We start from the raw sequence: 21,233 nt of genomic DNA, 5'->3' as shown, positions 1-21,233 counted from the left end.
TAGAGTAATAATAGAATTAACTCCTAGGGTCACTGTGAGCAATATAGGAGTTAACACATGTAAAGTGCCTAGAACAGTGTCTGCATATAAAAAGCTCTTGATAAACTGTTAGCAGACTCCATCATTGCCACCGCCGCCCCTGGCATCTTGCATGGTGCCCGATTCATACGGAAATCCAGCAGATAGTGGTGGAGTAAGTGGGGGGACGCAAGTCCTTCTCTTTGGATTCTCCCTACTTCGTGTAGCCTGGCTCAGATTTTGTCGGGAGGGGAAGGGATCTGTCGACTTGCTTGCGGAGCCCATGCGTGGACCTCTGTAAATTCTCCCAGTGCTCTGAGAGCAGGTCTGCCCCCGCAACATCCCGCGGTGGGCCGTGGGAAAAACGGCTGGAGAACAATTCCATGCGAGGCTGGATGGAAGCCTGTGCTCAGGGCACGAAATGATCCTGTACTCTGAACGTAAACAAAGAGATGCGCGAGGTTGGGCCCATGGAAAATCAATTTCTCTTCACTCCTGGTTCGTAAGAGTTTGTCAAAGCTGCTGTAACGAATTACCACGAACTGGGTGGCTTAAACCAGCCGAAATGCATTATCTCATAGCTCTAGAGGCCCGACGTGCAAAAACAAAGGGGCAGCAGAGCCCTGCTCCCTCTGAAGGCTCTGGGGAAGAATCCTTCCTTGCACATGATGCTCCCAGCTTCTGGTGCCTGCTGGCACCCCTTGATGTCTCCTGGCTTGTGGCCACGTCCCTCCGATCCCTGCCTCTGTCATGACATGGCCTTCTCCCTGGGTGTCTCTGTCTCTAGCTCCTCTCTTCTAATAAGGGCACCAGTGAGATTGAATTAAGGGCCCACCCTAATCCGGTATGACCTCATCTTACCCCAACTAATTGCATCTGCAAAGACCTCATTTCTCAATAAGGTCACATTCCGAGGTTCTCAGCGGAAATGAATTTTGGGGGGACGGGATTCAAGCCAGCACACGGTTAGTGTGTACTTAATATTTGTAGCGTATTTGCAGAAGGACCCACGCCCTGGCCTGCTCGGGTCGGGCCCGAGGGTGCTGCTCTCGGAGGGTCTCCGAGGGGCTCCCGCCCGGCTTTCCGCCAGCCGCCCCGGTGTCATCGGCCCTCTCCGATTCCCTTCAGCCTCTGCTTGGCTTCATCTTGAGCAGCCTAATCACAGGTCCTGCCTAATTAAACCTTCCACTGCTCCTGCTGCCGGCCAAGTTCACCACCCACCCCCTCCTGGAGTGGCTGTGCCCATGCCCCTGCACACGCCCGGACTTTCCTCTCCCTCCCCCAGGCACTGGGTAACTCACTGCTTCCCCCCAACATCCTCACCTCTGAACCTTGGCCCACAATGTTTCTCCTTCTAGAAAGCCTCCCCACACACCCCCTTCCCCTATGGAGACTCCATTCATTGGGGAGAAACACTAGGGGTGCTCTCCACCCCACCCCACCCCACCATTTCAGCTCTCCTACTTCCTGCCCCGTCTTTCCCTGAGGTTAGGTGTGCCTCTCATTGTCAACAGATGGGGAACGGAAGTGACCTGTGTCACTTCGGATGGGACCTTTATTTATTTATTTATTAAATGTGAAATTTATTGTCAAACTGGTTTCCATACAACACCCAGGGTTCCTCCCAACAGGTGCCCTTCTCGATGCCCATCCCCCACTTTCCCCTCCCCTCCACCCCCCATCAACCCTCAGTTTGTTCTCAGTCTTTAGGAGTCTCTTATGTTTTGGCTCCCTCCCTCTCTAACCTTTTTTTTTTTTTTTCCTTTCCCTCCCCCATGGTCTTCTGTTAAGTTTCTCAGGATCCACATAAGAGTGAGGATGAGACCTTTAGCAGCCAGCGTGGGATTCACCTTGCTCTCCTGCCTCGGCCACAAGCACTACCCCAGACAGTGTAGGTGACTTCCCTTGGGGCTTGGCAGGAGGAAGCTTGGAACAGAGCCACCGGCTGACCCCAAGTAGATATGGGACAAGGGGAAGAAATAAGCTGCCAGGGCACCTGGGTGGCTCAGTGGGTTAGGCGTCTGACTTCGGCAAAGGTCACGGTATCCTGGTTCGTGGGTTCGAGCCCCGCATCGGGCTCTGCACCGACAGTGAGGAGCCTGCTCGGTATTCCCTCTCTCTCTCTCTCTCTCTCTCTCTCTCTCTCTCTCTGCCATGCCCCCAGTTGTGCTCTGTGTCTCTCAAAAATAAACATTTTAAAAAAGAAAAAAAGAATGGAAACCAATTTGACAATAAATTACATATTAAAAAAGAAAAGAAAAAAGAAAAAGAAACAAAGATCCTGCCCCCAGGATTTTGAGCTGGTTTGTCACTGCTGAGCCTCCACAGCTGCCTCGCACCCACCCCCCCCAGACTGGATCACTGTCCTCCAAGGCCATGCCACATGTCAGTTCCTCCTGGAAACCTCTCATGCATCTCCAACCAGTTCATTTTTCAAATTCAATACCTAGTTGTCAAGCACTCACAAGCCATTCAGGCCCAGCATGAGGGGCAGGAACAAAGGGATAAATACAACAATGGCAGGCTCGTGTACTTGTAAGTGTCCTTAAGTAAGAATAGAGTCTCAGTGGCACCCAGGGGGCTCAGTCAGTTAAGCGTCCGACTGTGGCTCAGGTCATGATCTCACGGTTTGTGAGTTCGAGCCCCGCGTCGGGCTCTGTGCTGACAGCTGGGAGCCTGGAGCCTGTTTCTGATTCTGTGTCTCCCTCTCTCTCTGCCCCTCCCCTGCTCACACTCTCTCTCTCTCTCTCTCTCTCTCTCTCTAAAAAATAAATAAACATTAAAAAATAAAAAATAGAGAGTCTTAGAAGACTCAGTGACCCAAGATTCTAACCTACTCTGAAAGGTCTGGAAAAGCCTTTCTGGAAAAGGGATATTGAAGCAGGCAGCCATTAGATGAGGCATGGGTGACCATGACCTTGCCACCTTCTGATCCCCAGAGATTGCATGTTTTCCTTTCTTTTTGTTAGTTAGAATTCTTTTTTTTTTTTTTAAGCTTTATTTATTTTTGAGAGAGAGGGAGAGAGAGCAAACAGGGGAGGGGCAGAGAGAGGGAGAGAGAGACTCCCAAGCAAGCTCCACATTGTCAGAGCCCGATGTGGGGCTCGAATTCATGAACCTAGGAGATCATGACCTGAGCCGAAACCAAGAGTTGGACACTTAACGGATTGAGCTACCCGGGCGCCCCTGTTGGTTATAATTCTCTAATGTGGATGTGGCATAAACGATTTCAAATGGCTTAAGCAAAAAAAGAAGGGTGTATCTCTGGGCTCATATAGCTGTGAAGTCCAGAGGAAGCTGGCTTCAGGCACGGCTTGAACCAGGGCCTGAGGTCACCAGGCCCCTGCCTCTCCAGCTCTCAGTAGCTCTCAGATAAGTTTCACTCCAAGTTGGCTTTGTCTGAAGGCAGGTCCTTCGTAGATTCAATCAGGAGGTTATCAAGTAAATGTAGGTCAGTTAGCTGGAGAATTCCTTATCTCTAAGGAGGACAGAGCCTTGGGAGATTTCCCTCATTTTCTCTGAGAGGTCACGGGGGCTCTGAGGAGCCTGAATGTATGCTTGGCGGCCGCTCATCCGAAAATTGCCGGCCCTTTGCTCTCCACCCCCCACAGCAACAACTGCACCTTCCAGTCAAACCTGCCCGCTTGCCCCTGCCGGTCACGCCAGGTACCTTCACACAGCTGGGATCCTGCCTGTGAGTCCGCAGGGGCCACGGTCCCTCTATGCTGGGAACACGCCGACTTACACAGGGCAGGCAAGACTTAAGGGACATTTGCTGACTGAATGTAAGGAGGGAGGGAGGAAGGAGATTTGAATGTTAAGTGCAGACAGTCGGTTCAAAACTACCATCACTTCTCCAGGTTTTGTATGCTCCTTTGGACTTTCAGAACATTTCTCTGCTTCCCCCCCCCCCCCCCCCCCAAGGATGCATCCCCTTACCCTTATAGGTGCTCATTGACTGATGTTCTGAGTGAACAAGAAGTTAAGCCTGAGCCAGCCTAAGTCTCACTACTGGCTCCTGACTTCTGGTCCCCTCCCACCGTCACCTGGGACCCAAATCAGGAATGCAAAGAAGGGGGGGGAGGTAGAGGGGAAACCAGTATGCCCTTACACAATCTGAGGAGGGTCAAAGGTCACCTGAGCAGGTGGGTGGGTTTGTACTTAATACTCTTATAATGATGGAGCCCATGGGACCTTTCGGAGGGAAGGTCCCCCCCCACGCCCGCCTACGACCTGACCAGTGGGCGACGTCGGTGCCCATTTCACAGACGAGGAAGCTGAGGCCCAGATTTGACTAATGACACAGTCATTGCTGGACAGAGAGCTAGTGACACGAGCAGGCTGTCTCTGAGGAGGAGGAAGCACAGTCAAGGAGTGGCAGGAGAAGAGAAGAGGTGACTGTCACGGTCCCACCGGCCAGCCAGGTGAAGCCGGAGCCCCCAGAGCCGAGGTCTGGGGCCGAGGTGCATTCAGCGTCACCCAGTCTTCCTGAAAACAAGCAGGCCATCCCCAGTTTATATCGAGACTAAATGTGTACTTGTCCGGGTAGACAGTGAGTTCACATGAGCATTTAGGGTCAGTAGACCACACTTTAATCCTGAGCATGTCGTAAACTAGGAAATGCTACAGAAATGGTTGCTCCCATAACAACAACAAAAACGATTCAAAAATAAATGTTCCATGTAGAGCTATTAGAAAATTCAGATAAGCATAGGGCGCCTGGGTCGCTCAGTTAGTTGAGCATCCGACTCTTGATTTCATCTCAGGTCGTGATCCCAGGGCGGTGGGATCCAGCCAGGTGTTGGGCTCTGTGCTGAACATGAAGCCTGCTGAAGGTTCTCTCTTTTTCCCTCTGCCCTTCTTCCTCATTCCTGCTCACACTCTCTCTCAAAAAAAAAAAAAAAAAAAAATTCAGATAGGCACTGAATACATACAACACCAACAGAAATCACAAAAAAATTAAAATAACCCCACACTCAGTAATAATCTCTATTAGCATTTTGGTGCTTCTTGCCGCAGAAATTTCTCTGTGGATATGTATGTTTGCATGTATGGGTAAATATGTATTAAAAGTTTATGATAGCATTTAATTGTAATTAGGTATTTGGATGACAGCCTGTAAAAATAACTACTGACTTTGTTATAACCTGCCTTTTTCACATAACCGTTTATGATGAACGTCTTTGGGTTTGAAAAAAAAGTCTGCCCACACCTTTCTTTTCTACTTTCTTATCATAAAATACACCCTGTCTGAAACAGAAGATGCATCAAACGTTACGCGTGCAGAATAGTGGAATAATTATAAAATGAACGTCCGAGAATATACAGCACCCACCTGGGCCAAGACAGGGAACACGACCACCCCATGGGAACCCTCACCGCTATCCCAAGCGTCCACGAGGCAAGGAGATTGTTCCTAACAACATCTAATATTTATCCCGTTGCGTGGATGGGACAACGTTTCGTATAATATTTCTAGCAAGCATAGCTAATACCGATTTAGCACAAAGGTACCGGGGGCTGTTGGAAACCGTTTGCGTGTAATAATGTTAACCTTCGCCACATCTCCAAGACGTAGGGTACTGTTTTTACCATCCCTGCTTTATAAGTGGAAAAACCAAGGCAGAAAACAGATGAAGTCATTTGCCCAAGACGCCCAGCGAGTAAGGGGTAGGGCTGGAAACCAAATCGGGGCGGTCTAGCTCCCAAGTATGTTCCTCACCACCCAAACCCACATTCTTCTCCTAAACCACCAAATGACTTCTAAAGCCAAGGGACTCTGCACACATTTTTATGTGATGTCGGTGGGGAGCAGCTTGGAGCTAACACTCTAGCCAGAGGGACCCAGACAACCAGAGACAATGCACCTGGCTCTCTGTCCTCGTCTTGTGACTCTGAATCCAGTCTCATCGCAACCACACCTCCTCTGCTGAAAGGGAAAAGGGCCTCGCTGATGAGATCACCTCCTCCCTGGCCACCCCTCCCCCACCGCCAGGGGCAGTGAGGCTGAGCTGTCTGAAGCCGTGATAATGGGTTTAATCATCAGGTGAGTGACCAAGGGAGGCTTCCTGTGGGAAGGTGTGCGTGTTCGGCCACAGGCTGGCGTTTGGGGGTGCCAGGCCAGCTCGGTCTCTTGGTTTCTGGAGTCACCCGCATGATTCAGATTCTAGGCTGGCTCCCTTGACTCAGCGCCTGGCTGGGGGGCTTGGCCTCCCACCTCTGGGTCACCCCAGGCGCAAGGCAAGTTGCTGTCTCACTTCCCTCCTTGCTCGTCTTTTACATCATCTTCTCCCAGGCCGTCTGCAGGAACTGAAGCTGCTAGTCAAGGAGACCTGGGTTTATATCCTGGGAGACCTTGGCTAGATTGTCTAACCTCTTAGAACCTCACCTTGAGATGGGCGTGACATCTGAGCTGCGGGGAGGGCTGCAGACACGCAGCGACCCACTGTTAGGATCAGTCACTCTGAGGCTCCCACGGTGCACTCTGGCTGCTGGAGGGCTTGACTGCCTCTGTCCCTTTGCACATGCTGTTTGTTCCCTTGGACGCGCTTGTCTTTTCCTGGCCTCACCCTTTTCTCCACTGTGGGGCGTGACAGTCGTATGAGGAGGTATGATTTATTGCGGTATTAAATAGTGGGATTCTCCTCTTTATTTTTGCCGCAGGGCTCTAGGGAAGAACCTTGGCCCCTTTGAGCCCTCTCCATCCGGAGGTAAGATGACTGGGCTCAACGCAAGACACGGACCTTGCAGGCGTTTGCTTGGGGGAATGGCTGAACTAAGAAAGATTTTGTTCCAAGAATATCAGAAGGGAAGGGGAGAAGCTGGAAGGGGGGGAAAGAAGACCCCTCTGCCGGGGGTGGGGGCAGGACCTGGGGTTCCATTAGCAGCAAGGACCCTTGACCCTGTGTCCTGAGGCAGAAGAGGGGCCACGGTATCCTCACCCACCCTCTCCAGAGGGTCCTGGAGAGAGCGCCAGGAAACAGTGGAGGCAGGTCTAGGGGGGCGGCCTCCTGAATGCCCGGACCTGCACTCACGCCATAGCCAGGAGCCACGGGCGGCTACTTGTAAACTAATTCCAAGGCGATGACATTTAAAAGTCATCATTGGGGCGCCTGGGTGGCTCAGTCGGTTGAGCATCCGACTTCGGCTCAGGTCACGATCTCGCGGTCCGTGAGTTCGAGCCCCGCGTCGGGCTCTGGGCTGATGGCTCGGAGCCTGGAGCCTGCTTCCGGTTCTGTGTCTCCCTCTCTCTCTGCCCCTCCCCCGTTCATGCTCTGTCTCTCTCTCTCTCTCAATAATAAATAAATGTTAAAAAAAAATTAAAAAAAAATAAATAAAAGTCATATTTAAAGGGCTTGGTAGCCCCACGTGCCCAGTGGCCACTGTCCTCTCTCCAGCACACACGATGGAACTCCAGCATGGCAGAAAGTTCTAGCAGATGGTGCCAATGAGCACAGGGCAGTCCCCCAGGGAGCGTCGGGAAGCAAACTTTGTCCACTCTACCAGTTTTCAGGGACAGCTCGGACGATTTCTAGTATTCCAGTTCATGGGGATTTTGCAGCCACCTTATTCTCGGAGGCACCTCTGTGGGTCACTTCTGAGGCCTTCCAGGATGCTCTTTTGAGGTGAAGCTTTCACTATGCACCCCGAGGAAGGACGTAGGATGCCCACCTCCCACTGAGACCTCATTTTCTTTCTCTTTTTTCCTGTCTCATTCAGTAGAGCATGCAACTCTTGATCTTGGGGTCAGGAGTTCGAGCCCCACATTGGGCATAGAGATTACTTAATAATAAAAGTAAATTAAAAAAAAAAAAAAAGAAGCCTCATTTTCTTTTTCTAATGTTTATTTATTTTGGGGAGAGAGACAGAGACAGAGCATGAGCAGGGGAGGGGCAGAGAGAGAGGGAGACACAGAATCAGAAGCAGGTTCTAGGCTCTGAGCTGTCGGCACAGAGCCCAACGCGGGGCTCGAACCCATGAACTGGGAGATCAGGACCTGAGCCGAAGTCGGATGCTTAACCGACTGAGCCACCCAGGCGCCCCAAGAGGCCTTGTTTTCTATTGCAATTTTGTCTCTTCTCTTTGGGTGCTAGCTAGCTCTTAGAGAAAAATCTCCTGGTCACTGGCATACCCCCGGCTGGCACACAGTAGGTGCCTAATAAATGTTGACAAGATGGACGGATGGATATGTTACCAGAAGGCAGGCTGGCTTGGGGCGTCTGGCTTTGATCTCCAACATAACTGGGTTTCAACCTCATCAGTTCCAGGAAATCTTTGCTGATTACAACCTCCAGCTCTGGGCAGAATCATACGGGTTTTAGAGCCAGAGAACTCTCTGTAGTGATCCCAGATTTCTCCGTTGCTTTCTTAGGTTCACAGAACAGGCTTTGGGGTGACAGCTAGGAGAGCTGAGAGATCATTGACCAGAAAGTGGGGAGGAGAGGGGAGGGGAGGGGAGGGGAAGCCGAAACTCAATAGACCAAAGAGGAGGAGAAAGGCCGATGTACGTGGGGTATTTGGGGTAGACAAGCCCTTCTGGGTGCACAGCACGGGTGCGGGTATCACTCAGCCCAGCCGGAGCCCCATCTCACTGCTTCTCTGACATCTCAACCCTGCCCATGCTTGCCTGCGTGCTCGGTCACGTCCTCCTCGTCCGCTGCGTCCCCCACGCACGCTGCGTCAGCCTCCCAAGATGCAGGTAAGCCTCTGGCCAGGGCCCAGGTGCTCTCCCCTGCTGGGAGGTGGTGACTGTGCCCGCCACTGCCCCTCCTCCCCACGAGTAAAGAAAGCCCCTCTTTTCACACTCGGGCACTCACTTTGTCTTTGAGCGTTTCTCACTCGGTATTAGAGAGGTATCAGCTGACCACACAGTTTTGTGGCACTTTAATCTTCTTCCAAGAAACGTTTGAAACAGCCTTGCTTGATTGACTGATGATTCATTCATCCATCCATCCATTCATTCGTTCACCCACTTGTCCCACAATATTGCCTACTATGAGCAAAGTGTTCCGCTGTTTCACTGAATGCTGGAAGGTCCAGGAACTGATGAGGAAACCCTGCCCTTGACCTCTGGTCGGGCAGGTAGATGGGTAGTAATCATCGCGATTATAGCTCCCACTCACTGCGTGCTGATTCCGCGCGGGTCCTGTCCTAAGTGCTTTCTATATTGGAAGCCTCCGAACATTCTTACGTGGGAGATGCTTTTGTGATTCTTATTTTATAAATGAGGAAAATGGGCGCAGAGAACTTTTTTTTAATGTGCGTTTTTATTCTTGAGAGAGCGCCAGCGCGGGAGGGGCGGAGAGAGGGGGACACAGGACCCCAAGGGGACCCTGCGTTGACAGCAGCCAGTCCGATGCAGAGCTCGTAGTCAAGAACCGGGAGATCGTGACGTGAGCAGAAGTCAGATGCTCAACTGACTGAGCCACCCAGGTGCCCCTGGGCACAGAGAATTTAAGTGAAAAAAGTGTCCCACGGCTTGTAGGAGTCTGCTAGGGCTGCCTCGCAAAAGTGCCACAGACTCGGGGCTTACCCTACAGAAGTGTATTTCTTCACAATTCCAGAAGCTGGAAGTCCCAGGTCAAGGTATCAGCAGGGCTGGTTTCTTCTGCGGTCACTCTCCTTGGCTTGTAGATGCCACCTTCTCCCTGTGTCCTCACAGGGTCTCCCCCCTCCCCGCCCTGTGTGACTCTGTCCTAAGCTCTTCTTATAAGGACACAGTCACAATGGATTAGAGCCCGCCCTAATGACCTCATTTAACTGAACTAGTTCTAGAAAGTGACTGTCTCCAGTCAACTTTGAGGTCCTGGGGGTTAGGACTTCAACATATGAATTCGAGGGGGACACAGAGGCGGACCCAGGATTTGAACCCAGGCTGGTGGCTCCAATCTCCTGAAGCTCACAGAGAATTGCCACAGTGACTGACAGAGCCGAGGCCGGAGGAGTCCCGGAGCAGGGGACACCTGGAGGGGATGACAGGGAGCGATGGTTGGTGCCTCCCAAGTCCAGCCCCGCCTCACGGCTCTCTAAACCCTGGGAACCCTACATTCTCTGGGAGCTCTCAAACTCCAAAAGGATCTCCTTCCGTGGCCAGGAGTCTCCCCTGCCCTGCAGCAGAGCAACAGACGTGGGGCCAGAAGAAAAGATTCTCCTCTCCCCCAGGCACCTTGCTGGGTCTTTCCCCCAGGGTCCGTCCAACACAGACAATAACGCTGCAAGTGAACGAGTGTTATCTCCAAGAGGAGAAAACAGAGGCCAAGTTCTTTGTGGTTCTTCTTTTCCCCTCCCCCTTGGACACACCCTGCCAGAGAGTTTTGTAACTGGGGGATCCGCGTCAGTTATGGGCTCCGACAATTCTACAGCCAAAAACACTGAGGCTCAGAGAAGGAATACGATTCATTGAAGCCACAAAAACGTATTCTGATTGGAACCAGGATACCCAGCTGGAGTGTGAACCTAGGCGGGTAGGGATTGTGTCTTCGTCTCCCTGAATCCCCAGAATGGAAAAGCAGATGAGCGCAAAGTAGACCTTTCCCACATATTTGTTTGAAGAATGAATGAATGAATGAATGAACAATGAATAAACTAATGCCCGGCCCAAGCCCTTGTTTTAGCCCCAAATCACCCAAGAAAGAATGGGTTCTATTCATTTTCCCCTTCACTCTCCATAATAGGACACCAGATTTTAACACAAAACCAGCCCAAATAAATATATTTTCCAGTTTCCCTTGTAAGTGACTAAGCTTTGGACAATACTAAGTTCGAAGTAGAAGTAGCTGAAATCTAAGAAATATGCTTAAAGGGAGGAAGGATGCATAAATAAATTTGCTTCCTTGTTAATGATGGCAAGAATGAGATGCAATGGTTGGGGCTCTAGCAGCCACGATGGACCATGAGGTAAACTTCAGAATGAAATGTAACAACAATGAGAGAAGAAACCTGGGTCATTGATCATGGGGCAGAAGTCTGACCCAGACAGGTTTAGTTTGGAGGGGTCTGTCCTGCCACCTACCAGTTATTTAAACAGGCAAGAAATTCCTTCAATCAGCTTACCAGTTCAGGGACCTTGGAGAAGCAGCCATTTTAACTCTCTGAGCCTTAGTTTTGTCACCTGTATAATAGGTGACAAATTATCCCTAATAATAGGAATACTAATACTGACCTCAAAGTCTGCTAAGAGCCTGGAGCCTGCTTTGGATTCTGTGTCTCCCTCTCTCTCTGCCCCTCCCCGGCTTATGCTCTGTCTCTCTCTGTCTCTCAAAAATGAATAAACATTAAATTTTTTTTTTTTTTACTTTCTCATGGAATGAGAGATACCAGTGGGCAAAATTGTAATGGGGCATTGAAGATCAGTCTGGAGTGGATAAATGGATTTCATCTCTCCCGCCTGGTGGTGGATGAGAAATGGCCACCTGGAGTATATTGTATTGAGAATTCTCTGTGTCATATCGACTAGTGATGTCTGTCCTTCATAACAACTAGTGATGTCTGCCCTGGGCAAAGAACAAAAATGGGAGCATATACACACGGTTAGGGCATTTGTCATCCCTGAGCTGGTTCCTTGGTTAAACCCAGTAAAGCTAGTGAATAGCTAGGTACTAGCTCAGAGCCCTCCCCTTGGCGTAGGTCTCCTCCAGGTAGAGCTGAAAGTTCCATGTTGAAAGATCCCATGTTAGGTTACCCAGAACTTAGCACAGAAGACTAAGCTCTTGACACACCTTGTTTCTGACCTCCCAACAATCTCGCAAGCTAGGCACAAGTATACCCATCCTACAGGTTGGGGAAACTGATTTCTGAGAGTAAAAGCGACTTATCAGGACCTTTCAGTGACTGTTACGAGGCAGAGCTGGAATCTTCCGTTCAGCCACACTGTGATCCCATGAGGCTGACAACTACAGAAGCTTTCTTTCTCCTCTGCCCTTGCTGAGTTTTCCAGGCAACATCCTCGGCCCCCATTTGGCTTTGACTCTGGGACCCAGCCTTGGCTTCCACCACGGACAGTTGTGTGGTTCCTCCGGTGGTTGGGAAACACCTGTGTTTGGGCCCACACAGGTCAGCTTGGGGTAGGAACACGTTCTTCCCGGACTCATCTGTAGTCATTTCTCCGCATGCAGAGACAGGGCTGGGTGCTGACTCAGGGCTGCCTGGATGGTCTGGGGTTGTTTGTTCTAGCAGAACCGGGAGCTTTAAACCCTGCATTATCTCCTCCAGCTCCTTGCCTGTGGGCCAAGAACCCAAGGGGCCTGAGTGGGTTCATCACGGGGGTTCAGGAGCCTTCTCTCCCCTCTCACTTCGGTTCCCTCTCCTTTGTACTGCTTTTGTGCTAATTTTGCTACTGTTTCAACGTTAAGTCAACTTGGATAAGGAATATATTCTAATAGCTTAACAAATAAGCAATATAAAGCGGGACGCGTGTAAATTTCTTATTCCCACTCCTGTCTCTCCATTGTGCTCCCAACCCCCACCCCCGCCCCGCCCACCATAAAAAACCATTTATCTTACTTTTGCGTATATCCATTCTGAGTTTCCCGGAGAAAACACACTCCTATATGAACATGTACGATTATCACCCCACTTCGCGGAAGAAGTTTATTTTTGTAATCATGATTCTTTTTTTTTTTTTTTTTTTAAGCAGCCTCCACACCCAATGTGGGGTTTGAACTCCCAGCCTTGAGATCAAGAGTTGCATGCTCTACCCACTGAGCCAGCCGGGCTCCCCCCCCCCCCATCATCACCCCTGCTTCTATTAGCACGTTGTTTACCTCACCTTGCACCGTGTTTATTTCAAGGAACAATAGTCCCTGACGCTCATAACACATAAAGAATATCCTAGTGTTTTTTTGACATTATGTGCATTCCACTGAACGGATCACTAGAGAATCTGATTAGTGTTCACTTGATAGATACTAGGTATGTTTCCAGCTTTTCACCACAAACAACGCTGCAATATCGCGTGTCACTTGGTAACTGAGCAAGATTTCCAGTTGGGTAAAATCCCCCAAAGTGGGATTGCTGGTTCAAAGGGTAAATGCTTTTATAACTTTCCTAGTATTGCCAAACTGCCCTCCATAAACTTGTACCGATTTACAGTCTCACCAGCAATAATCCAGTTTCCGCCCAATGTCACCAACAGAACGTGTTGTTAATATTTAATTTTTAAAACCGATCTGATAGGTGAGAAGTGGTCCCTCAGTACTGTTTGATTTGGTCATCTTTTATGTCATATCAAGCTATGCGCCTTCTTCATGTGTTTGAAAGCGGTCTGTATTTTGTACTAAAAACTTTCTATTGATATCTTTTGCCCAGTTTTGGATTTCTAGTCTTTGTCTTGTTTGTTCCTGAGAGCTCTTTCCTTAGGAATATTGGAAGATTCAAAGTGCCCTATGCAGCGCACGGTACGCATAACTGAGCCAGTGGTCCCAATAGGAACCGAGAACTCTGAGATAGAATCAACACGATTCAGTGGGCTGCCTGAGGTGAATGAGAAAGAGGGAGGAGTGAGGACGATGCCTAGGTTTCCGGCTTGAGCAAATCTGAGCCTGGAGAAGCTATTCACAGAGACGGGACACACTAGGGGGGTTGACAGAGAGATTCTGAACCTGGTTTCAAGCAAGTTGAGGTACGTGGGGTACATGGTCTTGGAGATGTCCTGTGGGCGACTGGTTACATCTTTCTGGAAAAGAAGGAAAGGTCTGAGCTAATCTGGAGAGCTCAGCCTGTTGTAGGTGGCCTGTCGACACAGGGTGTATCCCTTCACCTTCCACAGGTTAGAAATGTCTTCCCCAAGATACAGTCATGGAAGTTCTGGGCCAGTGGCTCCGAACTGGGGTGATTTGGCCTCCAGGGGACATTTCGCAATGTCCGAAGACATTTTCAGTCTTTCCAACTAAAGAGATGTATCTGATTCTATCGGTATCTCTAGTAGAAGTCAGCGATGCTGTTAAACACCCAGCAGTGCACAGGGCAACAGACACAAGACCAGATTGTCAGTGGAATAAAGTAATCTGATACACAAAGCAACGTTAAGGCCCCAACGACTGAGACCTCAATGCGCTACCACAGGGACTGAGTTCATATCCTGAGTCCCACTTCCCCGCTGAGTGACTTCTGACAAGTCACTTCCTCCCCTAAGCTTCAGTTTTCCCATCTTTAGAATAGACATAAACCATCCTACCTCATTAATGTCTTAGGAGGATTAAGTAAAACACTATGTTAAAAACCTGGCACGTGATACACTCTCAACCCATGTTAATTTTTTCTCTTTCCCTACAAATCCCCTGCCCAAGGGGCACACCTTGGGCGTGCCTGCCTTCCTCAGCCAGGGCACTGATGCCATCCAGATCTCAGTTCAACTCTGAGCCACATAGCAGGGCTTCCCAGATGGCCTCTATCCAAAGATGCCCACACCACATTCTCCTCTATCACACGAACCTATTTCCCGTTTGCTCCGTGGCAGTCAGCGCTGATGGAAGAAGGTGTTTCCGCTAGCTCGTCTGTTGCCTGGTTTCCACAGGAGGCTGAAAGGCCGGGAGGACAGGAACCCCAGCTGTCTTTGTCACTACAGTGTCCTCTGTGCATAAAACAGTGCCTGGAACATAGTGGACACTCAGTACATATTTTGCATACGAATGACTCCTCCACAGCAAAAAGAGACAAAACAGGCCGAATAAAGCTATAGTCACAGCCCTCTGCTACTTGGAGCAAAGCGTCTTCAGGGACGGGCGGGGTGGCAGGGAGGGAGGTGGCCCAGGGAGGTGGGACGAAACAGGGGGATGTGCTCTGGTCCTGGGAGACGTGGCCCTGCTCTGGGCGCTCACTGAAGCCCCAGCAGCCCCAGCTCTCCTGGCTTCTCCAGAAACCACAAAAGCCCACCGAGAGAGCAGAGGCTTAGATCAGGTCTGACACATCACCCGGCTCCTCGAGCCTCCGGGGGGCCCTGGGTGAGCAGACGTCGTGCATGAAGAAGTTCTGAGAGCGAATACCCACAGGCTTCGTGCATCTCCGAAGCAGCTGGAAGCCCAGGGCTCTTTGTGCAGGAGGCTGGGCCACGTGGGCTCCTGCAACCTGGAAGCTGAGCAGGTCCTTCCCTCCCGGCTCCCAGACATACCCACGTCCGGACAGGGGACAGAACTTGCCCACGGCACGTGGTGAGCCAGTGGCCGGGCCGGGATCCCAGACGAGGCTTAAAACCAGGTTGAATCGTCAGGAAGTGATTTCCACTGGGCTTTTTGCTCCCGTGCTCATGACTTAAATTGCAACGGCACGTGTCAAAACAGCCCTCGGAGGCAAGCAAGCCTTGCCTCTGCCGTGGCTCCCGACCTCGGTGGGAGTCTGACGAGGCTGACACTGGCTATCCCGGAGCACTCGCCTCTGCCCAAACACCCAACAAGAATTCATTCACTCAAAAATAGTTCAGGAGCTCTGCCGGCCTGGGAAGTGGGGAAACAGGAACAAGACGCTGTCCTTGACCTTGAGAGGTTCTCAGTCTGCTAATGGAGGCAAACGTGTGGGGAGAGCCTTCTCCCTGGAGGATGCCGATGGGGTTTCAGACAGCCAGAGAGAACTCTGTAGAGTTAGGGTAACTGAGGCAATGAGTCCAAAGAAGCTTGAGCATAAGGCTCAAGTCAAGGTGAGGGGAGCAGGCAAAATAAGGGTGGCTCTTCCGTAACTTGGAGGCTCTTATTGATGTCATCTGCCAGGTGTTCCCCTTCTCTGGCCAGACTTAGGGTACTCGAGAAGCAGGACTCCCTCGCCACCTGAAGCAAGGTGTGGGCATGTGACCCGGCTTGGCCAATGAGGTGCGAGCAGGAAGTGGTGGGTGGGGCTTCCAAGCTGGAGCTTTAAGAGCCGGGGCAGGTCGCTCCCCCTGCGACGGTGAGCGGCCACGCTCCTGATGGGGTGGTCCTGTCAGCCCCGAAAGGTAGGACAACATAGTGTGTGACCTTCACCCAGCCTACCAGACACACAGGGCAGGTAAGAAATAGAACTTTGTGGTTTAAAGCACTGAGATTTGGGGTTTTACTTCTGCACAGTGCAGCTTGAGCAATACGACCCAAACCCGAACGATCTCGCTCACAAGTTCTGGGATTTCACCACTAGGAATTTCTTTTGCCAGAGTCAGGATTGATACGTCTCACTGTGTTAGGCGGGTTTGGCCGGGCTATGCAGCAATGACAAAAATCCTCGATGTCCCGGGGACTTCTCATAATAAGTGATTTCTTGCTTAGATCAAAGTCAGATCTCAGTCAGGGGGCCCTCCCCCTTGTAGTACCTGTGCCACTGGGAGCGCAGTGGCCCGCAAGGTCGCTGTAGGTGAGAAAAGGGAGGGAGCATGAGGGCTTGAAACTGACACCCAGTCACCTGTGCTCACAGTCTATGGACCAGAAATAGATAGATGGTCCCAAACTTAACCTGAAAGGATCGCGTTGCTAACCCCTTCTGCACTGGAGTGGCTGTTAATGCATGCATACTAAAATGCTATCACTATTGGGGTGGTTGGGTGGCTCAGTTGGATGAGAGTCCCACTTCAGGTCATGATCTTGCAGTTCGTGAGTTCGAGCCCCGCATCAGGCTTTGTGCTGACAGCTCAGGGCCTGGATCCTACTTACAATTCTGTGTATCCCTCTCTCTCTCTCTCTCTCTCTCTGCCCCTCTCCCGCTCGTACTCTGTCTCTCTCTCTCTCAAAAATAAATAAACATTAAAAAAAAATTTTTAGTGCTATCACTATTAACTGTGAAGGTACAAAATATCTGCTGCTTTGGGGGAATAATAAAAATCCTTTTACGAAACACACATGCTACCTTTTGGAATCCTCACTGCAGCCCTGGGAGGTAGGTCAGATTATGATCCCACTTATAGCTGACTGAGCAGGGCCAAGTAAAGTTCAAAGAAGCTTCTCTACGTCGCGAGGCTCACCAATAGGGCTTGGGTTTGAATGCAGGCAGCCTGGGTCTTAGGGCTGGCTCACTGACCACTTTATTACATAGCCTGTGGGGATGGTGGGTTGTATTTTTTTTTTTAACGTTTATTTATTTTTGAGAGAGAGAGAGAGACAGAGCATGAGCAGGGGAGTGGCAGAGAGAGAGGGAGACACAGAATCTGAAACAGGCTCCAGGCTCTGAGCCGTCAGCACAGAGCCCGACGCGGGGCTCGAACTCCCAAACTGCGTGATCATCACAGGAGCCACAGTCGGACGCTTAACCGACCGAGCCACCCAGGCGCTCCGGAATGGCGTGTTGTTGACTCAAGGTGACCTTGTAACAATGATGTTCTCATTCCACCTGCATCCTGAAAGGGACCCAGGGGTGCGGCTACAGCCCCTTTGATAAGAATTGTGCAAAAGTGAGATTTCCTCCCAGCAGTGCATCACCGATGTCATCACCTCTCCTGCGTGTTCAGTGGGAGAAAGTTGAGAGGCATGAACCATCCGTCACTCTTTGAAGACCGCTGCTTTCGGTACAGCACCGAGTATGTGCTAAGCCCAGTGCCGAGCCTTGTTTAGATGTGTGTGCCTTTTAATTATTAGGGCCACCGCAAGAGTATGTATAATTTCCACTCTAGAGGAGGGAGCGGAGGCTCATGTTTGGCTGGACCAGGGTCACGAAAGGCCTTAGACAGCAGGGTCAGGGTCCGTATCCAGCCCCGTGTCGTCTTCACCACACCTGTAGTCCTTCCCCAGCTACCAGTTACGACGCCAAATGCTCTTGGAACGTGCTCAGAGCAGGAGAGAAGAGCCTGGGCTTGGAATCCGAAGACCTGGGTTTGAGTCCTGGCAGCTGTGCGCCCTGGAACAGGCCGCCTAACCTCTCTGTGCCTCTGTGTGTTCAAGCGCATAACAGACTTAATATTACTTTGCCCCCGAGTTGTTTGTGAGGCACAAGCGAGGTACGGAATGTCACAGCACTCTGCCAGCGATAAAGTCCGGGCAAAATGCACAGGCCCTACTTCCTCCTCCCCCTTCCCTCCCCTTGCCTGCCTCCCAGCCCCGAACCGTTGTCTTGGCCCCGGGGTGATACTGCAGCTCTCTTCCCAAGCCCAGGATGAGCAAGCTGCCACCCCAAGATGAGGGAGAACAAGGTTCAGGCCGGTTCCTTCTTTGAACGAACGGCCACACGATTTGGGCGTACAGGTGTCCCCGCATTAGGGACAGATCCCAGGGTCTCACTCATGTGGGAGAGACTCTCAGGCTAAGGGAGAGGCGGTTGCTTCACATCGCTCTCTCCTTTAATTGCGTAGCAATCCGGGGACGTGTCCAGTGATGGACACGCCCAGGCCCGTTCTGTTTTCCAGTGAGGTAAACTGAGGACGGAAGGAAGTCTGGCTGCCTGCGGGTGGGAGGAGTTGAGAGTCCGACGGCCTGAGCCCACGCTCTCTGCCAGCTTACCTGTCCTGTCTCCCGCTTCCCTCCCCAGTTGATGACTTCACTCTCCGCTCTGGGCTTGTGGGTGTTGTCCTCTGGCTGGAATTTGGCAAACCCCGAGTCTTGGCTAAAGAAACAACGGGCCCAAGGTTTTGGGCCTGGGCCTAATGAGGCCCCACAGTGATTTACCAGCGGGGTTCTATTAAGTCATCTATCTGGGGAGCCAAGCGACGAGGCCTCACTTCTCCCGGGGCTGACTCCCAAATGCGCGGAGCCACCGGGCCGCTGCGCGGCCCACGGACGCGGTAGCCCTTCTGGAACCTTCTCAAGGCGGTGCTTCACGGTTTCCTGGGAAGGGGGTGAGTCAAGCCTGAGGAATCTACTCTGGGAAGGAATGCAGGTCGGAGCCCCCGGAGGCCTCCCCGCCCGGCCGCCCAGCCTCATGTGTGGGTGCCCCCCGCTCCTGTGAAAGCCACCCCCACTTCCTGGGCTGGAGGACCACCCAGGGGCTGGGCTGGGTCCGGGTCCAGCGGCAGTGGACCCATCGAGGCCGTCACGGGCTCCCTCGCAAGAGCAGCATAATAATAACGTTCACCTCACAAGCTGCGTGGGCATTAAATGTGGGGCTCCGTTATTTCTCGCTCACTCGTTCACCCGTGTAGCCGGCTACGTGGAGGCCGGCTGTGTGCCCGCACGGAGAATCCGGGGTGCCTTAGAGAACCGGTGTTTGCCTCGGTGGCCCGTGGACTCCAGAGGAGGCAGGTGACGCGACTTTGTGATACCGAGCCGCCGGACGAGCGAGGAGGGAGCCAGAGTGAGGGGCGGGTGGGTGGCAGGCCCTAACGCCATCAGGGCCCTCGGTTCAGCTCTGAGATCTGCCCGAAGGGCAGGAAGGAACCGGCCATGGCCAGAAGCACCCCCTGCGGGTGGGATGGGACGGGGCGAAGGCCAGGGGGCTGGAGTTCCGGGGGGAAGGCTGGGCGGGCTTGTGAGGGAGGCGGGAGGGCTGACCAGGAGCTCGGGCCCCGTCCAGGGTGAGGAGCGACCCCGAGGTCTGCAGTGGGGGGCAGTGGGGAGATGCGTCTGACTGCCGTGTGGAGGTGTGGCGGTGAGGTTGGAAATGTCCGGGTCAGTGAGGAGACGATGGCATCTGTCCCCGTGACAGACAGTCCCGGCCTGGGGTGGGCAGTGCCCGTGGAGGGAAGGGACAGAGCCGAGATGCCTTTGAGAGGCCTTGCTGCTGTGCCTCCGGCACGGAACCTGGGGCAGAACAGGTGCTCAGGAGGCATTAGCTCTCTCTCCCGTGGACCCCGAGCAGGACAGATTCCCACGCTCCCCACGGCTCCCCCCACCCCGCATACGGTGGGGACTCATGCGCATTTGTTGCGGTTAACTAAACACCTTTCATCGGCGTGACCCCAAGGCAGTCCCGTGAGCACTCTGTGCCTCAGTTTCCTCATTTGTAAAATGGGTACGTTCGTAAGACCAGCCTCATAGGGTTTTTGTGAGGGTTCAATGAGTTAATCTATGAGAGGCGTTTAGGGGCACCTGGGTGGCTCAGTCGGTTAAGTGCCCGACTCGTCATTTCGGCTCAGATCATGACTCCACGGTTCGTGAGATCGAGCCCTGCATTGGGCTGACAGCATAGAGCCTGCTTGGGATTCTCTCTCACCCTTGCTCTCTGCCCCTCCCCCACTCATTCTCTCTCCCTCTCTCTCTCTCTCTCTCAAATTAAATAAACTTAAAAAAAAAATATATATATATATATATATATATATATATAGGGGCACCTGGGTGGCTCAGTCGGTTGAGTGTCCGACTTCGGCTCAGGTCACGATCTCGCAGTTTGTGAGTTCGATCCAGCCCCGCGTCGGGCTCTGTGCCGACAGCTCGGAGCCCGGAGCCTGCTTCGGATTCTGTGTTTCCCTCTCTCTCTGCCCCTCCCCTGCTCATACTCTGCCTCTGTCTCTCAAAAATAAATAAATGTTAAAAAAAATTTAAAAATATATATATATATATGTGTGTGTGTATTTACACATATGTGTGTATACCTATATCTATATCTATATGTATCATCTATATCTGTATATCTATCAGAAGCATTTAGAACAGCCCCTGACACATGGTAAAAAGTATGCAAGTGACAGTGATAATATTTACCATCCTATTTACCTGCCTCCACCCTCACGTACCATGCCATGGGCACGCTGCCCTTCCCTGCTTGGCTCGTTTACCATACAACACAGATCCCTCCACAGCCCACCCGACTGAAAAATCTCCCACTGGCCATCCACGCAAGCAAAATCGTGTTTTCTAGGGATCTGAGCTCAGAGGCTACTTCCATTTTACGTAGACGCCCGAGGGGGTTTTGCAGGGTTTTCACATTCCCTGAAGTTTCTAGAATGCAACTACCGTACCCATCAAGGGACGTTTGTGCTTTGTCGGCTTCTGGGGTTTTTCCAAGAATTGTTCACTGTTTTGGAAAATCACATCACCCGCAGAAGCGCTTTGAGTCACTGGCAAAACACACCCATGTCGGTCTGCGTTTGTAATTGTGTTCGTGGTGATTTTTTATTTATAGGTGTGGGCAAGCTGACTGCTTTGTTATGGTTTTTCAGAGCAGCTGGGCCCAGGTATTTGCACAGTGCGATCCAGATCGGCGTGCTACAAATCGTTTTCCTTTGATTCCTCCTTTGTATTAAAGATAGAGCATTACACGTGTTTCCTAAACATTGCATGTGGACGCGGACCGTGCTATGACGTTGACTTCCAGATAGCACAGGATATTTACTTTTAGAGCCATTTGGTTTTTAGAAGGAAATAAGTAGGTCAGGAAGAAGTGCTTTCTGGAGGGTC

This window comes from Lynx canadensis, chromosome F2, assembly GCF_007474595.2.
Source record: "Lynx canadensis isolate LIC74 chromosome F2, mLynCan4.pri.v2, whole genome shotgun sequence".
Classification (NCBI taxonomy): Eukaryota; Metazoa; Chordata; class Mammalia; order Carnivora; family Felidae; genus Lynx; species Lynx canadensis.
Note: the sequence above shows the minus strand (reverse complement) of the source record.